At 41.1% G+C, this 19,408-nt stretch overlaps 1 protein-coding gene and 1 long non-coding RNA gene across 5 annotated transcripts in view; one reads left to right on the top strand and one right to left on the bottom strand.

Annotated features, from left to right (window-relative positions):
* The window catches only part of LOC122550755 (spermatogenesis-associated protein 13-like), a 243,508-nt gene that overhangs the window by 97,949 nt on the left and 126,151 nt on the right, over window positions 1-19,408 (top strand). The window contains exon 2 of one of the 4 annotated variants that reach the window (XM_087988183.1): window positions 8,773-8,863. The exons of the other annotated variants lie outside the window; for them this stretch is intronic. The gene's annotated coding sequence lies outside the window, so the exon portion shown is untranslated. The remainder of the gene's footprint in view (window positions 1-8,772; window positions 8,864-19,408) is intronic. 4 annotated transcript variants of the gene reach the window in all.
* LOC148149805 (uncharacterized) overlaps window positions 1-19,408 on the bottom strand; it is a 34,866-nt gene that overhangs the window by 10,124 nt on the left and 5,334 nt on the right. The gene's annotated exons all lie outside the window — the stretch shown is intronic.

Raw genomic sequence — 19,408 nt, 5'->3', positions numbered from 1 at the left:
AAGGGCATGGATAGGATAACTAGACAAAGTCTTTTTCCTGGGGTGAGAGAGCCCAGAGCTAGAGGGTGGTACATGTATGGATTGAGCTACCAGAGAAAGTGGTGGAGGCTAGTACAATTGCGACATTTAAAAGGCATTTTGATGGGTAGATGAATTGGAAGGTTTTGGAGGGATATGGGATGGGTGCTAGCCGTTGGGACTAGATCAGGTTGCGATATCTGGTTGGCATGAACAGGTTGGACCGGAGGGTCTGTTTCCTTGCTGTACATCTGACTCTTATGTTCTTGGTGTGTTTTTAATATTCTAATTTTAGTACAAAATGTATTAAATGAAACCCCTTGGCAATTTTTTTGTCTTGTTTTCTTCTTCCTTGCCTTGTGAACAAGCATTTCAACAGCTTTTAAATGGGGCGATGGTGGTAAGGATTAACCTGGTTCTGGCTTACCAGTCCAGAAACATTAATGTCCTGGGGACATGGATTCAAATTCTGTCATAGCATTGGCTGTTAGAATTACAAACATTACTACCAGTAACGGTGACCTTGAAATTATATTGCCAGTTGCTTTTATTTTTAAGGAAGTGGTTTAGTGAAGGAAATCTGTCCTTGTAAGTGACACAGAACAATGTGATTGATTCTTAAAAATTGTCATGAAATCTGGACCAAAGCTGGATGGACCATGTGGCATTAGCTTTAAGTATATGGGAAATTCTGTCAAATTTAGGAGCACTGTCCCATAACTGAATCATACCTTTGAAACAGTGTCTCTCTTCCCATCCTTTGGCATAAGGTATCCTGGTGGCAATACAGTTAAACACAGTCAGGAGGGAATTGCCTGAGGAAGCCTCCATACTGACAAAAACATGTCAAGCATATGACATAATGATGTACCACTCTTGTTCTCCCCCCACCTGCTTGCTGTTGACCACCTAGACTGAGGGTGAAGGACTTCAGTGTCCATCACCAAGAAGGACTGATATGTGACAAATAACATTTCTCTATGCAAGTGCCAAGCAATGACTGTATCCATCAAGAGAGAATCTCTTTTTTTTTTTCCCTTGGACATTTAGTGGCGTTACCAGCATTGGTACTGGTACTATCACCATCCTGTGGACTATTGTTGATTAGAATCTGAAATGCCATATAAATGTATGGTTAAAAGACAGGTCAGAAGATAGGAGTTCTATGGACAGTAGCTCACCTCTATGGGGCAAAAGCCAGGAGAGTTATAGAATATTTTCCACTTGCCTGGATGGATGTCAATCTAGCAACAGTTGAGCTTGACATCATCCAGGAGAAAGTTGTTGACTTGATTTGATGTTATATCCAGCATCTTAACCATTCACTCCTTTCACCATCAATTTACATTTGCAGTAGTGTGCATCGTACACAAATGCAGTGTAAGAATTCAGTAAGGCTTCTTAAAGAACACCTTGCAAACCTGGACCCCTTGTCACCTAGAAAGTCTGGGACAGCAAATGGATGGGAATATAATCAGCTATAAGTTGCCCACCAAACCCCACACGATTCTTGTCTTGGAACTTTCTCATTGTTGTTGGGTCAAAATCCTGGCATTGGCTTCCTTATCGACTGCGGGTGGTCTTGGAGCACATTGATTGCAGCAGTTTAGGAAGCTAGGCCAATTAACATATTTTCAAAGGCAATTGGGGATGGGAAACCAATACTATCCTAACTAGTGACACTCCACATTGTGAAACTTAAAAAAAAAATCAATTAACTAGTTTGAGTAAACATAGAACATAGAAGAATACAGCGCTGTACAGGCCCTTCGGCCCTCGATGTTGCGCCGATCCAAGCCCACCTAACCTACACTAGCCCACTATCCTCCATATGCCTATCCAATGCCTGCTTAAATGCCCATAATGAGGGAGAGTCCACCACTGCTACTGGCAGTGCATTCCATGAACTCACGACTCGCTGAGTAAAGAACCTACCCCTAACATCTGTCCTATACCTACCCCCCCTTAATTTAAAGCTATGCCCCCTCGTAATAGCTGACTCCATACGTGGAAAAAGATTCTCACTGTCGACCCTATCTAAACCCCTAATCATCTTGTACACCTCTATCAAGTCACCCCTAAACCTTCTTTTCTCCAATGAAAACAACCCCAAGTGCCTCAGCCTTTCCTCTTACGATCTTTCCACCATACCAGGCAACATCCTGGTAAACCTCCTCTGCACCTGTTCCAGTGCCTCCACATCCTTCCTATAGTATGGCTACCAAAACTGCACACAATACTCTAGATGCGGCCGCACCAGAGTCTTCTACAACTGCAACATGACCTTAGTACTCCGGAACTCAATTCCTCTACCAATAAAAGCCAGTACGCCATATGCCTTCTTCACCGCACTATTTACCTGGGTGGCAACTTTCAAAGATCTGTGTACATGGACACCAAGATCCCTCTGCTCATCCACACTACCAAGTATCCGTCCATTAGCCCAGTACCCCATCTTTTTGTTACTCTTACCAAAGTGAATCACCTCACACTTAGCTACATTGAACTCCATTTGCCACCTTTCTGCCCAGTTCTGCAGCTTATCTATATCCCGCTGTAACCTGCCATGTCCTTCCTGACTGTCTACAAGTCCTCCGACTTTCGTATCATCCGCAAACTTGCTCACCCAACCTTCTAACCCCTCCTACAGGTCATTTATAAAAATGACAAACAGCAATGGTCCCAAAACAGATCCTTGCGGAACACCGCTAGTGACGGCACTCCAAGATGAACCTTTACCATCAACTACTACCCTCTGTCTTCTTCCAGCCAGCCAATTCCTAATCCAAACCTCCAACTCACCCTCGATGCCATACCTCCGTATTTTTTGAAGTAGCCTACCATGGGGAACCTTATCAAACGCCTTACTAAAATCCATATACACCACATCTACCGCTTTCCCCTCGTCCACCTCCTTAGTCACCTTCTCAAAGAATTCAATAAGGTTTGTGAGGCACGACCTGCCCTTCACAAAACCATGCTGACTATCCTTGATCACATTATTCCTATCCAGATGTTCATAAATCCTATCCCTTACAATTCTCTCTAAGACTTTGCCCACAACAGAAGTGAGACTCACCGGCCTATAGTTACTAGGGTTATCCCTACTCCCCTTCTTGAACAAGGGAACCACATTTGCTAGCCTCCAATCTTCTGGCACTACTCCTGTAGACAACGAGGACATAAAAATCAAGGCCAATGGCTCTGCAATCTCCTCCCTTGCTTCCCAGAGAATCCTAGGATAAATGCCATCAGGCCCAGGGGATTTATCTATTTTCACCCTTTCCAGAATTTCCAGCACCTCTTCCCTACATACCTCAAAGCCATCCATTCTACTTAATTGTGACTCAGTATTCACATTGACAACAATGTCCTGTTCCTGAGTGAATACTGACGAGAAGTATTCATTCAGTGTCTCCCCAATCTCTTCAGCCTCCACATGCAACTTCCCACTACCATCCTTGACTGGACCTATTCCTACCCTAGTCATTCTTTTATTCCTGACATATCTATAGAAAGCCTTAAGGTTTTCCCTAATCCTACCAACTAAGGACCTTTCATGTCCCCTCCTTGCTGCTCTTAGCTCTCTCTTCAGGTCCTTCCTGGCTACCTTATAACTCTCAATCGCCCCAATTGAACCTTCACGCCTCATCTTTACATAGGCCGTCCTCTTCCCTTTAACAAGGGATTCCAATTCCTTATTAAACCATGGCTCCCTCACACGACCCTTTCCTCCCTGCCTGACAGGTACATACTTATCAATGACACTCAATTGTTGCTCCTTGAACAAGCTCCACATATCAATTACGCCCTTGCCTTGAAGCTTACTTTTCCAAGCCACACATCCTAAGTCGTGCCTCACCGCATCATAATTTCCCTGCCCCCAGCTATAACTCTTGCCCTGTAGTGCACACTTATCCCTCTCCATCACTAGAGTAAAAGTCACCGAATTGTGGTCACTGTCCCCAAAGTGCTCACCTACCTCTAATTCTAACACCCGGCCTGGTTCATTACCCAGAACCAAATCCAGTAAGGCCTCACCTCTTGTTGGCCTATCTACATAGTGTGTCAGGAAACCCTCCTGCACACATTGGACAAACACTGACCCATCTAACGAACTTGAGCTATAGCTTTCCCAATCAATATCAGGAAAGTTAAAGTCCCCCATAACAACCACCCTATTACTTTCACTCTTCTCTTGAATCATCCTCGCAATCCTTTCTTCCACGTTTCTAGGACTATTAGGAGGCCTGTAGAAAACTCCTAACAGGGTGAGCTCACCTTTCCTATTCCTAACCTCAGCCCAAACTACCTCAGATGGCGAGTCTTCATCCATCGTCCTTTCCACAGCTGTAATACGATCTTTGACAAGCAATGCCACACCTCCCCCTCTTTTATCCCCACCTCTGACCCTACTAAAACATTTAAACCCTGGGACCTGCAACAGCCAATCCTGTCCCTGTTCTACCCATGTCTCCGTAATAGCCACAACATCGAAGTCCCAGGTACCAACCCACGCTGCAAGTTCACCTACCTTATTTTGTACCAACCCACGCTGCAAGTTACTCAGTAAAGGAGTAACTTTTTTTAATTTCAGAATTCCTGAAATCAAGTTTACATTGTTTGCAAATCCACAGCTTGTAATATGGATATGGTTCGTTCTGGGATAATGTTTTGGCAGCACGATTGGCTATAATGTCACTGGCAATTTTTCTATTAAGCGAGGTTTTGCTGGAATGCAACTACAGCGTTATAGGAGAACTACCTGTACTTCTCACTGCTCCAGATTTCAATACTGATAAAATGTGTATGCTTGTCCATAAGGGGTCTACATTTCAGGGTATTATCTTTTATTTCTTGTCTGAAGATGTGTAAATGGATTATTGGTTTGTCATGGTCTAAATTTCTATTGAACTGGAGAACATCCATGATTTGGAGGTGTCACTGTTAGACTGGGGTGACAACCACCTGATGAAGGAGCAGCGCTCCAAAAGCTAGTGTTTCCAAATAAACCTGTTGGGCTATAACCTGGTGTAGTAAGATTTTTAGCAGAGAACCTCCAGTAAGCAAAATGGAAAAAAACTGCAGGAAATATTGCCTGAAATTGGCAATTTAAAATCATTTATTTCCTGTTTTGTCACACGTCTTTATGGCATTTCAGGGCCATAACCATAATGATGTGTATTCTACTTTAGTCCTTGGTTGTGTGGACTAAGAACCATTTACTGTTCACCCTGGGAGACTTAATTAAATAGTGATTCTTTGATTTGCATACCAGTGGTGCATCCCTGGGGTGAGGGGGGCTTAGTGCAAAGTTGCTATTAAAACTCTGCACCTTCACCAAACCTCTGCAGATACAGGACCAGCTTGCCGTTTATGTACTGCTAGTCCATCCACCTTTTTCATTGGTTGAGACATGAGGAATGCACTCCCCACAGGCACATCCTTCAAAATAAGTTTACTGTAAGGCTGGAAGCCAACATATCCTGGGCAGGCCTTCTATCCATCCATTTGAATGCAGAGGTTATTGTAGTATGTCCGGTTTGCTCCTGAAATTTTGGAATCTCTATTTTTAAGTGTTATGAGGTGAAATATTAGAATATTAGAAATGATAGTAAAAGTTTCTTTCAATACATAAGAAACAAACGACAGGCAAGAGTAGACATTGGGCCACTTCAAACTGATGCTGGAAGCCTAGTGATGGGAGATAAGGAAATAGCAGGAGAACTTAATAAGTACTTTGCGTCAGTCTTCACAGTGGAAGACATGAGTAATATCCCAACAATTAAAGGGAGTCAGGGGGCTGAGTTGAGTATGGTTGCCTTTACAAAAGAGGTCGTGCTAGAAAACCTAAAAGGTCTTAAAATAGATAAATCTCCTGGCCCTGATGGGTAACATCCTAGAGTTCTGAGGGAGGTGGCTGAGGAAATAGTGGAGGCGTTGGTTGAGATCTTTCAAAAGTCAATGGAGTCAGGGAAAGTCCTGGATGATTGGAAGATCGCTGTTGTAACCCCTTTGTTCAAAAAAGGATCAAGGCAAAAGATGGAAAATTATAGGCCAATTAGCCTAACCTCGGTTGTTGGTAAAATTCTAGAATCCATCATTAAGGATGAGGTTTCTAAATTCTTTGAAGAGCAGGGTCGGATTAGAACAAGTCAACATGGATTTAGTAAGGGGAGGTCGTGCCTGACAAACCTGTTGTAGTTCTTTGAAGAGGTGACAAGTAAGTTAGACCGGGGAAACCCAGTGGATGTGGTCTACCTAGACTTCCAAAAGGCCTTTGATAAGGTGCTACACGGGAGGCTGCTGAGCAAGGTGAGGGCCCATGGTGTTCGAGGTGAGCTACTGGTATGGATTGAGGATTGGCTGTCTGACAGAAGGCAGAGAGTTGGGATAAAAAGGTTCTTTTTCGGGATGGCAGCCGGTGACAAGCGGTGTCCCGAAGGGTTCAGTGTTGGGGCCGCAGCTGTTCACATTATATATTAATGATCTGGATGAAAGGACTGGGGGCATTCTAGTGAAGTTTGCCGATGATACAAAGTTGGGTGGACAGGCAGGTAGTACTAAGGAAGTGGGGAGGCTGCAGAAGGATCTAGACCGTTTGGAAGAGTGGTCCAGGAAATGGCTGATGGAATTCAATGTGAGCAAATGCGAGGTCTTGCACTTTGGAAAAAAGAATAGAAGCATGGATTACTTTCTAAACGGTGAGAAAATTCGTAAAGCCAAAGTACAGAGGGATCTGGGAGTGCTAGTTGAGGATTCTCTAAAGGTAAACATGCAGGTTGAGTCGGTGATTAAGAAAGCGAATGCAATGTTGTCAATTATCTCAAGAGGGTTGGAATATAAAAGCACTGTTGTACTCCTGAGACTTTAAAAAGCTCTGGTTAGGCCCCATTTGGAGTACTGTGTCCAGTTTTGGTCCCCACGCCTCAGGAAGGACATACTGGCACTGGAGCGTGTCCAGCGGAGATTCACATGGATGATCCCTGGAATGGTATGAGGAACGGCTAAGGATCCTGGGATTGTATTCATTGGAGTTTAGAAGATTAAGGGGAGATCTAATAGAAGCTTACAAGATAATACATGGCTTGGAGAGGGTGGACGCTAGGAAATTGTTTCCGTTAGGCGAGGAGACTAGGACCCGTGGACACAGCCTTAGAATTAGAGGGGATAAATTCAGAACAGAAATGCGGAGACACTTCTTCAGTCAGAGAGTGGTGGGCCTGTGGAATTCATTGCCACAGAGTGCAGTGGAGGCTGGGACGCTAAATGTCTTCAAGGCAGAAATTGATAAATTCTTGATGTCACAAGCAATTAAGGGCTACGGGGAGAATGCGGGTAAGTGGAGTTGAAATGCCCATCAGCCATGATTGAATGGCGGAGTGGACTCGATGGGCCGAATGGCCTTACTTCCGTTCCTATGTCTTATGGTCTTATGGTCTAAATCATGCGGTTTTATGTCAAAAAGTGAACTATTTTCCTCTATGTTCGAGCATTGACCATGTTGGTACTCATTTTCTGCACAGTTGTTCCAGAGATGGTGTTGTAAACCTTACAATGTACAGATTCAATTCCAAAGAATGTGGATGGTTTACTTAGTATGATAACAAAATACACTGCCCACAGTGTTTTTTAATTAACTGTGCAATTTTTAAGTTCATGATAAGGCCGGTTTATTGTGATTGCTTAGTTTATCTAAGCAGCTGGCCCATGCAGGACGCAGTGGTCTCAAATTCAATTTCTATTTTGTGCTGAGTTAGCTGTTTCTTGATGTTAGTAATGCTACAATGGCGCCTCTTGGGTTAAAGTTGAGATAATCAGCCAGGATTAACATCACTATCCAGGATTGTGTGGATGTTGGATTAGGAAATTGGTAAATATGGCTCTGATGTTATATTTTATCTTTAACACTTGAATTGGAAATTGGGGTTGGAATAGATAGATGCTTGATGAACAGCATGGAGATGAAGATGGACTGAAGGGCCTGTTTCCATGCTATACAAATTCTTGACTCTAAACAAAGTATTGACAAAAGGCAAATGTACATTAAAGAGATTTAAAAACATAATCGTGGAACTAAAATGAAATATCAAGTAATAGGATGTATTGGATGGCCACACATGTATGGAAATCACATGCTTGAGTTTATGGCTGTCAGGATTTAAATTTTATTTTGAGAATGTTGAGTCTTTGGTAAACAACAGCTTTACTTTTTTCAGTTTATTTTGCTGAATGAATATAAATGTTTGTCACTTGCAGACAGTACCTCTCGTGCTTGCTTCCAGATTGTTGCATGGTTTTTTTTTAACCCAGATGGTGGGAATCTGGAACTCACTGCCTGTAATGGTGGTACAGGCAGGAACCTATTAATTGACTCTATGACCAGGCATACAAGGCTATGGGTCCAATACTGGAAAATCAGATTAGAGTAGTTGGGTGGTTGGTTTTGACTGGCATGGGTGCAAAATGTTTGAAATCTTTTTCTGTGCTGTTATCTCTGACTCTAATAAGATCTATCTGAATGTGTGATTCATCTAGTCTAGTTTACAAAAACTGGTGTCCATAAAGAGAAAATAGTATAGTGTAACGCAAGTCTTTGGCAGCTTAATTTTAAACCTCTTAAATTTTCTATGTATATCAGATGTACATGGTTTCAGAAACATGTGAAACCTAGGTTCTGTGTGGATATTTTGTAAATCAGTACTTACACTGTTTAACATTTTCACCCACGCTTTCAATATTTTCTCTTTTTAGAAAATGATTATCAATGAGTGTCTTGGAGGGTACACTTCATGTAGAAACTACAAGTACTCCGTGTCATATCCATTTATTATTTGCATAAAAGGTATTTGCATTTTCTCACTCTCTCTAATTTCAGTTTAACCTTAGGCAAGCACATCATCCTTTTACAGGTGTGAATTGTCCATGCGAGACTGGTCTTTCTGTATGAGATTGTCAATCATTCACAGATTATAAGCGCCTTGTTCTGTGAACTTGTGCTGCTAAAGAAATGAATAGTTTGTTTCATGGAGCCCCTTCTGTTGCCTTTTAAATTTAATTTGAAGTGTGATTACATTAGGCTAGCCCCATGTCCCAGTCAGTCACTGTTGCATTTAAAAAGTAAATCTCTCATTGAGGAAATATCCCATTTTACCTCAAATTTCTAATAAAATGTAACATTTACTTTTATCAAGATCATCATTTTATTTAAACTCCAAGTTCTGATTAATTTTGCTTCTGAGGGAGCTGGAGTAATATTCAAGTGAGTTGTTATTTCAGAGTTCCTCTGGCTTTTCAATATGTTAATTTACCTCCTTATGCTGAAATTGCATTCCTTTTTATCCTCTGTTTTGCATCGCGCATTGTCTGTTTAGTGATTTTGACCTGCCTGAAATTTGTTCTCTCTCTTTCGTACCTCTCTTGTCTCCATCTCAGCCCCTACATAAATTCTTCCATGATACTAATAATCACCCCTTTTATGCTACTGTCATATTAAAGGGTGGAAAATTAGTGAGTGTGCTGGCTTCATTATGTGAAGTTGTAACATATTCCTGCTGTAAAAGGTTCACCCTTGTGTCTAACTTTTTAAAATCTACTCTATTGTCACTTCAGCAGCTGTGGTCATTGACCAGACTATCGTGCATAATCACTTCTCTAACCTCTTTCCACAGAAAAAGAAACAGAAACTGTGTCTTAACTCTTACAAACACCACATTTTAACCTGGGGTTCTGACCAAAATTAATGTACTAATGGACTATTAATCCAGCGATATGGACGAACAATCGGAAGCCATGAGTTCCATATTCCACAGAAGCTGCTAACTTTAAATTCATAGTAAATAACTGAAAACAGAGGCTACATGATGGTTGCCAAAACCGATTTGATTCATTTAATGTTCTACTGGGAAGGCAATTAGTCATCTTCCCTGGTCTGGCTGATATGTTCCACAGCATTGTTTGACTTAACTGTCCTCTGAACTGGCCTGACAAGCCACTCAGTTTTATTTGGTCAAGTGTTTCATCAATACCTCAGGGCAATTAATGTTAGACCTGCCAGTGATACCCACTACCCACAGCCTGTGAACAAATAAAAATAAATATCCTGTTCTCAACCACTGCTGATTCACACCCTATTATACCCAGCTTCAGTAGCTATTGAGCCTGGACTGCCAATTTGAAAACTTTGGCTTATCAGCAGAAAACAATCCATTTTAACTTGCATTCAATCTTTTTTTTAAATTCATTCATGGGACATGGGCAATGCTGGCTGTCCAGTATTCATTGTCTGACCCGAAAACCACCATCTCCCATTCAAAGTCAGCATGTTGTTTGAGAGGTGTTCACTGATTTCTTTGTGGTCAAAATTGTAAACCTTTTTGAACTTTCTAGCTCTGAATATTAGGCTTTAATTTCCTCTATGCTGTTACTCTTCTAATTTCCTCTGTCTTAAAATTAATTGTTCTCTGAAGCTATCACTTTCTCTCTCCGCTTGCACTTCATCAACCTATTAAGAATATCTGTCAATATTTCCTGTTCACCGTTTTTATCTTCCAGCTATGTTAGCTATAACTCAATGGTAGAATTTTCTCCTTGTCCCACAGGGCATGGCTTCAAGTTCACTGCTGTGCAGAACTGAGTGTTGTACTGTTAGACATGCCATTTTTCTGATCAGACTTTAAGATGAGAGTGACCTATTGGATAGATATAAATGATCCCATGGTCGTATTGAAAAATCAGATGTTATCCCAATGTTTCAATCCAAAACGTTATTTGGTATTTATTGTATTGTAGTTTGTACAAAATTGGTATTGTATTTCCTACATTACCATGATAACACTGAAAGCAAGGTTAGATCACATGGAATACAGGGAGAACTAGCTATTTGGATACAGAAATGGCTCAAAGGTAGAAGATAGAAGGTGGTGGTGGAGGGTTGCTTTTCAGACTGGAGGCCTGTGACCAGTGGTGTGCCACAAGGATTGGTACTGGGTCCACTGCTTTGTCATTTGTGTAAATTATTTGGATATGAACATAGGAGATATGGTTAGTAAGTTTGCAGATGACACCAAACTTGGATGTGTAGTGGACAGTGAAGAAGGTTACCTCAAATTACAATGGGATCTTGATCAGATAGGGTGAGGAATGGCAGTTGAAGTTTAATTTCGATAAATGTGGGGTGTTGAATTTTGGAAAGACAGGACTTGCATGCTAAATGGTAAGGTCCTGGGGATTGTTGCTGAACAAAGAGACCCTGGCGAGTAGGTTCATAGTTTCTTTTGAAAGTGGAGTCACACGTAGATAGGGAAGTGAAGAAGGTATTCAGTGTGCTTGCCTTTATTGGCCAGTTCATTGAGTATAAGAGTTGGGAGGTCATGTTGCGGCTGTACAGGACATTGGTTCGGTCACTATTGGAACACTGCGTGCAATTCTGGTTTCCCTGCTATAGGAAGGATGTTGTGAAACTTGAAAGGGTTCAGAAAAGATTTATAAGAATGTTGCCAGGTTTGGAGCGTTTGAACTGTAGAGATTGGACTTGGGCTGTTTTTCCTGGCGTGTCAGAGGCTGAGAGGTGATCTTTATAGAGGTTTACAAAATCATGAGAGGCATGGATTGGGTAAATAGACAAGGTCTTTTTCCTGGGGCAAGGGAGTCCAAAACTAAAGGGACCTAAGGAGCAACTCTTTCACACAGGGTGGTAGGTGTATGAAATGAGCTGCCAGCAGAAATGGTGGACGCTGAATCAATTATAACATGTTAAAAGACATCTGGATGGGTATATGGATAGGAAGGGATGGGGGCCAAATGCTGGCAAATATGGCTGAATTAAATTATCTGGTCAGCATGGACGAGTTGGGCATGTATATCTCTGACTATATTTCTCGAAATGTACTTCATTAACTGCCATCTTAGTGTTCCACTTGTATCCAGCCTGCACCAATGACTGAATCCCTCTTATACTGAACCTTGCATGATCACCTCTGTGATATAGTGCTCTGCTATTGGTGCTATTTCCTTTTTTTTTATATGCTTCATTTCAGTAATATTATCTCTAATTTTTACTATGAGACTGAGCATCACCTTAATGATGTTTCTCTGTCCAATAGTAGTTAAAAGCTGCTTTGTACTCTCAATCTGTCTCCCATCAAATCCTGAATGAACTGAGTTTTGCACATAATTCATTGTATTTCAAGAAATTAGTGACTTTGTTTAGATATGATAATGCATCAGATAAATGGTTTTTCTCTCCGGTGATTTGTTGGGCAATGTCTGTCTACCTTTCAGAGGAACCTAGATTATCTGAACGAGGTGGTTGGGCACTATTTCGTTCAGATAATTGATTATTCAGTTAATTGATTCAGTGCCTCTCCTGGGGCTCGGAGTTTTCTGAAGTTGCCTTTTTCATCGCTCTGCCTGCCTTGCTGCCTGTCTCTCTCTTGTCTCAGGGTTTTTTTCTGAGCAGGGACACATTTGTGTGTAAGGGACCTGCAGAATAGCTGAAGCCATCAGTGCAATGGGATTGCCATAGTGAGCACTTGCTAAGTCCACTGCCCGTTTAGGAAACTAGACAGCAGCACCGCGCGTGAGCCTCTGCCGTCCAACCTCGCCTCCGACCGCCCCAACCCTGTATCCTTGCGCCCCCATCTACCCCCCAACCCTGTCCACCCCCACCCACCGACCAAATTCCCACCCAGCCCCCATCCGGAACTGGACAACAACCATAAGACTCCTACTGCCTTCTGCAGGGGTGGGGGCAGGGTGGAGAAAGAGTCTCAAAATAGTGTGCACAACGTTTTACAGCAATGTTTTGACAGGGTCCACCTTTGCCTTATACAGGACCATATTGGAGAGATTATCTGGGGAAGGGGGATGTTTAGGGTACACCCTTGTGTAGAACTCCAGGGAAAATGTAGGGAAGAGAATGTGCGCACACGGACGGTCAATCATTTGGAGATAGTGCCTCGGCTCCCATTGATGTCCAGGACTGTTCTCAGCAGCATTTCAGCTGGGTTCATTTTTAATCAACAGTGTTGAAACGCCTCTTTGTAATGTTTCTGTTGGGATTTTGAGATTATTTTCGGATAATCCGAAATTCGGATAATTGAGGTTCCTCTATTACCCTAAGTTAAGACATAGGGGCAGAAATTAGGCCATTCAGCAAATTGGGTCTGCTCCGTCATTCAACCATAGCTGTAAGTTTCTCAACTCCATTTTTCCTGCTTTGTCCCCTTGACAATCAAGAAGATATCAATCTCAGTCTTAAGTTTATTCAATGACCTGGCCTCCACAGCCTCTGTAGCAGTGAATTCCACAGATTCACCACTCCCTGGCTGAAGAAGTTTCTCCTTATCTCTGTTCTAAAAGGTCTTGCCTTTAGTTTAAGGCTGTGTCCTCCGATCCTAATCTCGTACCAATGGAAAGATCTTCCCAACATCCAGTCTGTCCAGGCCATTCAGTATTCTGTAAGTTTCAATTGGGTCCCCCCTCATCCTTATAAACTCTGAGTATAGATCCAGAGTCCTCAAACAATCCTCGTATGTTAAGCTTTTCATACGTGGGACCATACTAGTGAATCTCATCTGAACACGCTCTAGGGCCAGTGCATCCTTCCTGAGATATGGGGCCCAAAACTGCACACAATACTCCAAATGTGATATGACCAGAGCCTTTTAGAGCCTCAGAAGTATAATCCTGGTTTTTATATTCAAGGCAAAGGGAATGGGCTGCCAGAGGAAGTGGTAGAGGCTAGTACAATTGCAACATTTAAAAGGCATCTGGATGGGTATATGAAAGGCAAGGTTTGGAGGGATTTGGGGCTGGTGCTGGCAGGTGGGACTAGATTGGGTTGGGATATCTGGTCGGCATGGACGGGTTGGACCAAAGGGTCTGCTTCTGTGTTGTGCATCTCTATGACTTTAATGTGTTTCCGCTGAATAAATTCACCTGGTGTGCATCTTTTATTGTTTTTAATATCTCCATCACTCTCCAAATAGTTCTGGCTTTGTCCCTGTACTTCACCTTTGTTGGAATATACCTAGTAACCCAACTCTCCTGTTTTAAAAATCTGTGGCTGTTGCGTTATAACTTTTCCTATCAACTTCTAGTTCCATTTTTACTCCATCTCATCCCACTGAAATTAACCCTCTCCTTTAGAAGTTTTACTTTAGATTATTCCTTTTTATTTTTAAACTACTTTAAATCTGTGTCCCTGGCTTACACTTTTTCTGGTACTGGAAATAAAGGAGAAGGTATTCAAGTCCTTCATGATTTTGAATACCACCATTAAATCATTTAAGAACAAAGATCAGTACAGCACAGGAATATTTTTGCCCGTCAAGACTGTGCTGACACATGATGTCTTTCTAAACTAAGAACTTTTGCCTATGTGGCTGTATTCCTCTGTCCCTATGTGTGTCATGATGCCTCTTAAGCTATTGTATCCGCTTCCACTATCTCCCCTGGCAGTGCATTCTGGGCACGCACTTCTCTCTCTTGCTTTTTTTAAAAAAAAGCTTATCCTTCACTTCTCCTTTTAAACTTCCCTCTTTTACCTTAAACCAATGTCCGAGTAATTGATATTTCAACCCTGGAGAAAATAGTTTGGCTTATTCATTTTATCCATGCCCCACATAATTTTGTATGCCCTTTTATCCTGCAACGTTCAAGTGAAAATGATCCAAATTTGTTCAATCTCCTTGTAGCTAATACCCTCCAAAACAGGCAACATCCTGGTAAACATTTTCTGTACCCTCTCCAAAGCTTCCACATCACTTAGGTAGTGTGGTGACCAGAACCTTGCACAATATTCTAAATGTGGCCGAACTCAAGTTGTATGCAGCTGCAACATGACTTGCCAATTCTTATACTCAATGCCCCAAACAATGAAGAAAAGCATACATACATCATCTTGACCGCCTTTTGTCTACTTGTGTCGCCACTTTCAGGGAACTGTGGTCCTGTGCGCCTAGACCCTCTGTATATTATAATGCTACTAAGGGTTCTGCCATTTACTGTGTACTTTTCTGCATTGGACCTCCTCCCAAAATTCTGTACATAAGCTTGCATTTGTCTGGATTGAATTTTGCCTGCTATTTCTCTGCCCAAATCTCCAGCCTCAGTCCTCTGCACCATCTGCAGTTTTGCCAATCTTTCTGTCTGCAAGCTTGCTAATCTACCCACCTATGTTCTCCTTCACATCATTTATTTATACATATAGAAGTGCAATAACAGATCTCCAGTCAGAAATATGCCCTTCCACCTCTACTGTCATCTATGACCAAGTCTGTTCTGCATCCATCTTGCCCGCTCACTATGGATCCCGTGTGACTTCACTTTTTATACCTGCCTGCCATTAAGGACCTTGTCAAAGGCCTTGTTAAAGCCCACATAGACAGTATCTACTGCCGTGGCTGCATTGTCTTTATCACTTCCTCAAAACAAATTTCAATCAAGTTTGTGAGACATGACCTTCCTCCCACAAAGCCATGCTGCCTGCTCCCAATAAGTCCATAATTTTCCAATTGAGTAAATTCTATTCCTAAGAATCTTCTCCAATGATTTCCCACTGATGTAAGGCTCACCACCATATAATTTCCCAGATTATCCTTGTTGCCTTTCTTGAACAATGTTGGGTATTCTCCAGTCCTGTGGAACCTCTCCTATGACCAGAGGATACAAAAATTTCATACAAGGACCTAGCAATTTCCTCTCTCAGCATTTGGGATAGATCCCATCAGGTCTGGGGACTTGTTCACCTTAATGCTTTTCAAAACACTACAATTTTTTAGATTGACACAGATATCAACATAACCCCTCCTTAGACTCACCATCCACCCTGTCCGTCTCGTTTGTGAAGTCACTCACTCAATCATCACAGCCCTTTTTATGAATTCTTCTATAATCTGTCAGAGGATATTGGTGAAAAGTGACAGAGGTGCATTCTGAGAGAAGTTGGCTCAGCCAGTAGAACTGAGAAGGGTGTTACAGACATGGTTGGCTGTTCAGGAATCAGGTTTGCAAACAGAAGTTAACTGGAGAGAGTTAAAAATATGTTTTTGAAGTTGTCCGCTCAAAATAAAGAGCGGACATAAAAGGTCCGGATTGGTGACTAGCGGATTAGGTTGTGTAATCAGTTCTTGTACTGTTGTCTGTAGTTGAGCAGACTAATTTAGTTGATAAGGTTCAAAACAGCAAGAGAGCCTAGCCCTGTGGAATATTCCTCCCATATGTGTGAAATCAGAGACACTTCCAGTGTCTGTGGTGACTACGTCTGCAGGAAATGTGTTCAGCTGCAGCTGTTGTGATTTGCTTCATGGAGCATTGGAGCTGCAGATGGACTTACTACAGAGCATCCATGAGGCTCAGAATGTCATGGGTAGCATGTTTAGCAATCAGGTCATATTACCAGTAAGGGCTACACACTGTTGCCAGTTTATGGCAATTTATACACCCCAAGTTCTTTACTGTTAGTATTAATTAAGGGGACTCCTGCACTATTGTAGAGGGGATTGTTTTGTATTAACTTTCTGCAATGATTCTGATTCACTTTCTGCATAATAAGACATTAATATGTTCCATGCAGTATTGGAAAGAGCACGTCATTAGATGGAGAACTGGTATGTGTGGTAGTCGAGATTTTGTTTGTTAACGCAACGGAATGTTGATGTCTGAATCAATCTGTGGGTGGGGAAACAAGCATGCATGTTATAGTCACTGTGGTCAATTGGCACATGGTTAATACACAGAAATGAACACAGACTGTAAGTTTGGAAAATGTTGCAACCCAAAAAGTAAATGTGAACTGCTAGTTTCCAGTTGTGTAAGCCAAACTCAAATGTATGATTTAAATCCAGCTTTTTTTTTATTGCCAAAAGTACTTTTTGGTTCTTAATTATTAATCGTAATTCACTGCAAACATTGTTTACACCGTAATTGCTTCTCTTCTGATATTGTCTTGAGGAATCAATTTAAGGTTCCTGCTTCCCTATCTGTTCCATTCAGAAAGCTGTTCTTCATCAGCAAGTTTCTTAAAACAAGGCAATAAATTCACTGGCACAGGCTCCGATGTTGAGATTGGGTGGTGGAAGTTTGTCAATGACAAACTCTCATACTTGCAAAAAATGTATTTACCTTGTGATGCTCTGTGCCAGAATTGTTAAGCTGGGAATATTATTGTTACAATGTTTAGTGCCTGACTCTTAAGAGGGCAAAGAATGCCTAGAATATTTACTTCAGGCTACTTTCATAAATCAGAGGAAAGTACAGATGCACAAATGGGTGTGTGACTCAGTCAGCCAAGTAAGAGCGATGTCTGAGAGTTCTGTGGATGATCTAGAAGGCATTATTCCCATTGAATAGGCACCAAAACATTTGATACTTGAGGATAAGGAGAAAGGCTAGCCACAATATTTACCAAAGCACTGTGGAACAGGAGTCAAGCAAAGGGAGTTCTTGCAGAGCACTTAATTAACTTGAAGCAATTCTTTGAAGCGGTATTTGAAAAAGCAAATGACCATGTAATAAATGCCATACTTAGATTTTCAAAATGCTTTTGGTAACAGACTCACATGATAGCTACAAAGTTTAGGACATGTGGAGTCATGGAATAAGTAGCTGAGTGAACAGCAAATTTTCTAAAATAGAAAACAGTCGATGTAAAGAAAAGTAATTAAAATTGGAAGTAGTTCGAAATTGGGCTTTCACAAGGATCAGTGATGGAACACTTTTATTCATAATTTATATTAATTTTAACTTGAGTTTAAGCAAGCTCAGTATCAAAATGAGAGGATAATACTGTAGAAAATTTAGATTGGGCAGTTAAATTTAAAAAAATCAACTTTAAACACCAATAAGTATGAGGTAATGAACTTTGATAGAAATACAGATGTATCACTGATAGTTCTTCTAAAGTGGAAACTAATGGCATAGAAAAGCAAAGGGATCTGAGGCACAAGTACACAGACATTAAAAACACCATTGATTGACAACAAAGCATTTAGAATGCCAACAAAGCACTGAGATTTATTTCTAGGAATATAGAATTCATAATTGGGAAGCTACTGAAATTAGTGAAGCATTCTACTTATGTTTCATTTAGTCCTTTTGAATGTCTTGTACCCAAAAAGAATAAAGAAACATTAGAAAAATGTGTAATCTAGATTTGCAAAGATGGTTCCCTCCCAGAACTAAGATTTCACCAATTAACAAAGATTGTACAGGATGGGACTTTTTTTTTTCTTTGGGAAAAGCCAAGATTTGGGGACCCCTTGTTTAAAATTGGAAATGTGTTTGAAGTGTCTGTGGAAGGGGATGTTTCCTACTTGTGGGAGAATCAGAAACTAGAGGTGATGCTGTTCCTTATAAATTCAACAGGGAAATTGAGAAGCTTGTTTTAACATGATATTTAGAATGTGAAAATTGCTACCACAGGAAGTGGTTGAAGCAGAAAACTTGGATGCCTGCCAAAAGAAACTAGACTTTTAAAATTTGTTCATAGAATGTAGCCATTGCTGATAAGACCAATATTTATTTAATGTATATCCATTTTGCCCTTGAAGCTCATAGTGAGCTGCCGCCTTTGAATCCTGCTGTCCATGTATTGCAAGTCCACCACAATACTGTTATGAAAGGAGCTGTGGGATTTTTTTTTTAACATGGGAAATTCAGCTCCTCGAAAGTTGTTGAAATTTTACAGGGAGATGGATAGGTTCACTCGCAGTACATGAGAGAAGGAATTGAAAGAAATGCTGAAAAGTTGTGATGAGATAAATGGAATAGCAAGAGTTGTGTAGAGTGTAAGGCACCAGCTGCCTCCTTTGCCATATATTTGATGTAATTCTTTGTCCAATATCATGATGATTTTGTTCAGACATTCTGGACCAGTACAGCACCATGATATACTTTGTATAGACAACAAAAGAGGCATGCAGCTGGCAATAGGTAAAAAAGTTACACTACATCATTCTAACCAACAGTGTTTAAATGCATTGTTGATGGTTGCAACAATTAAGTTAAATTTGAGGGGGAAAAAAACTTGAATGTAGAGGTGGGAGGTCCAGACCAGCATGAACTAAATGCTTGGCCAGTGAGGAGTGGTATGTGATCAAACTGAGCCTGATGTTGTCCTCATCCACAATTCCAGTACATGTTTATTTTCAGCAGGAGCTATTAGACAAAAATCAGTCAATTATTCTGACTGACTTTTTTTTTCTCTGAACAGGATATTCAAGCTTATTGTAACACCCCAATGACTGTGTCCTTGCAAAAAAAAAAGTCTTAACTCCTCAAGATTGGAGATCAAGCTACAGTGAACATTACATCTGTGTTTATCGTTAGAGTCTAAATTTATTTTTAATTTAACAGACTATTTAGACTTGGAGCATAGCAAGGGGAG

This window comes from Chiloscyllium plagiosum, unplaced genomic scaffold (assembly GCF_037043375.1).
Source record: "Chiloscyllium plagiosum isolate Xiang-an unplaced genomic scaffold, Cpla_swu_hap1 HiC_scaffold_6, whole genome shotgun sequence".
Classification (NCBI taxonomy): Eukaryota; Metazoa; Chordata; class Chondrichthyes; order Orectolobiformes; family Hemiscylliidae; genus Chiloscyllium; species Chiloscyllium plagiosum.
This window is presented reverse-complemented; position numbering and strand designations above follow the sequence as displayed.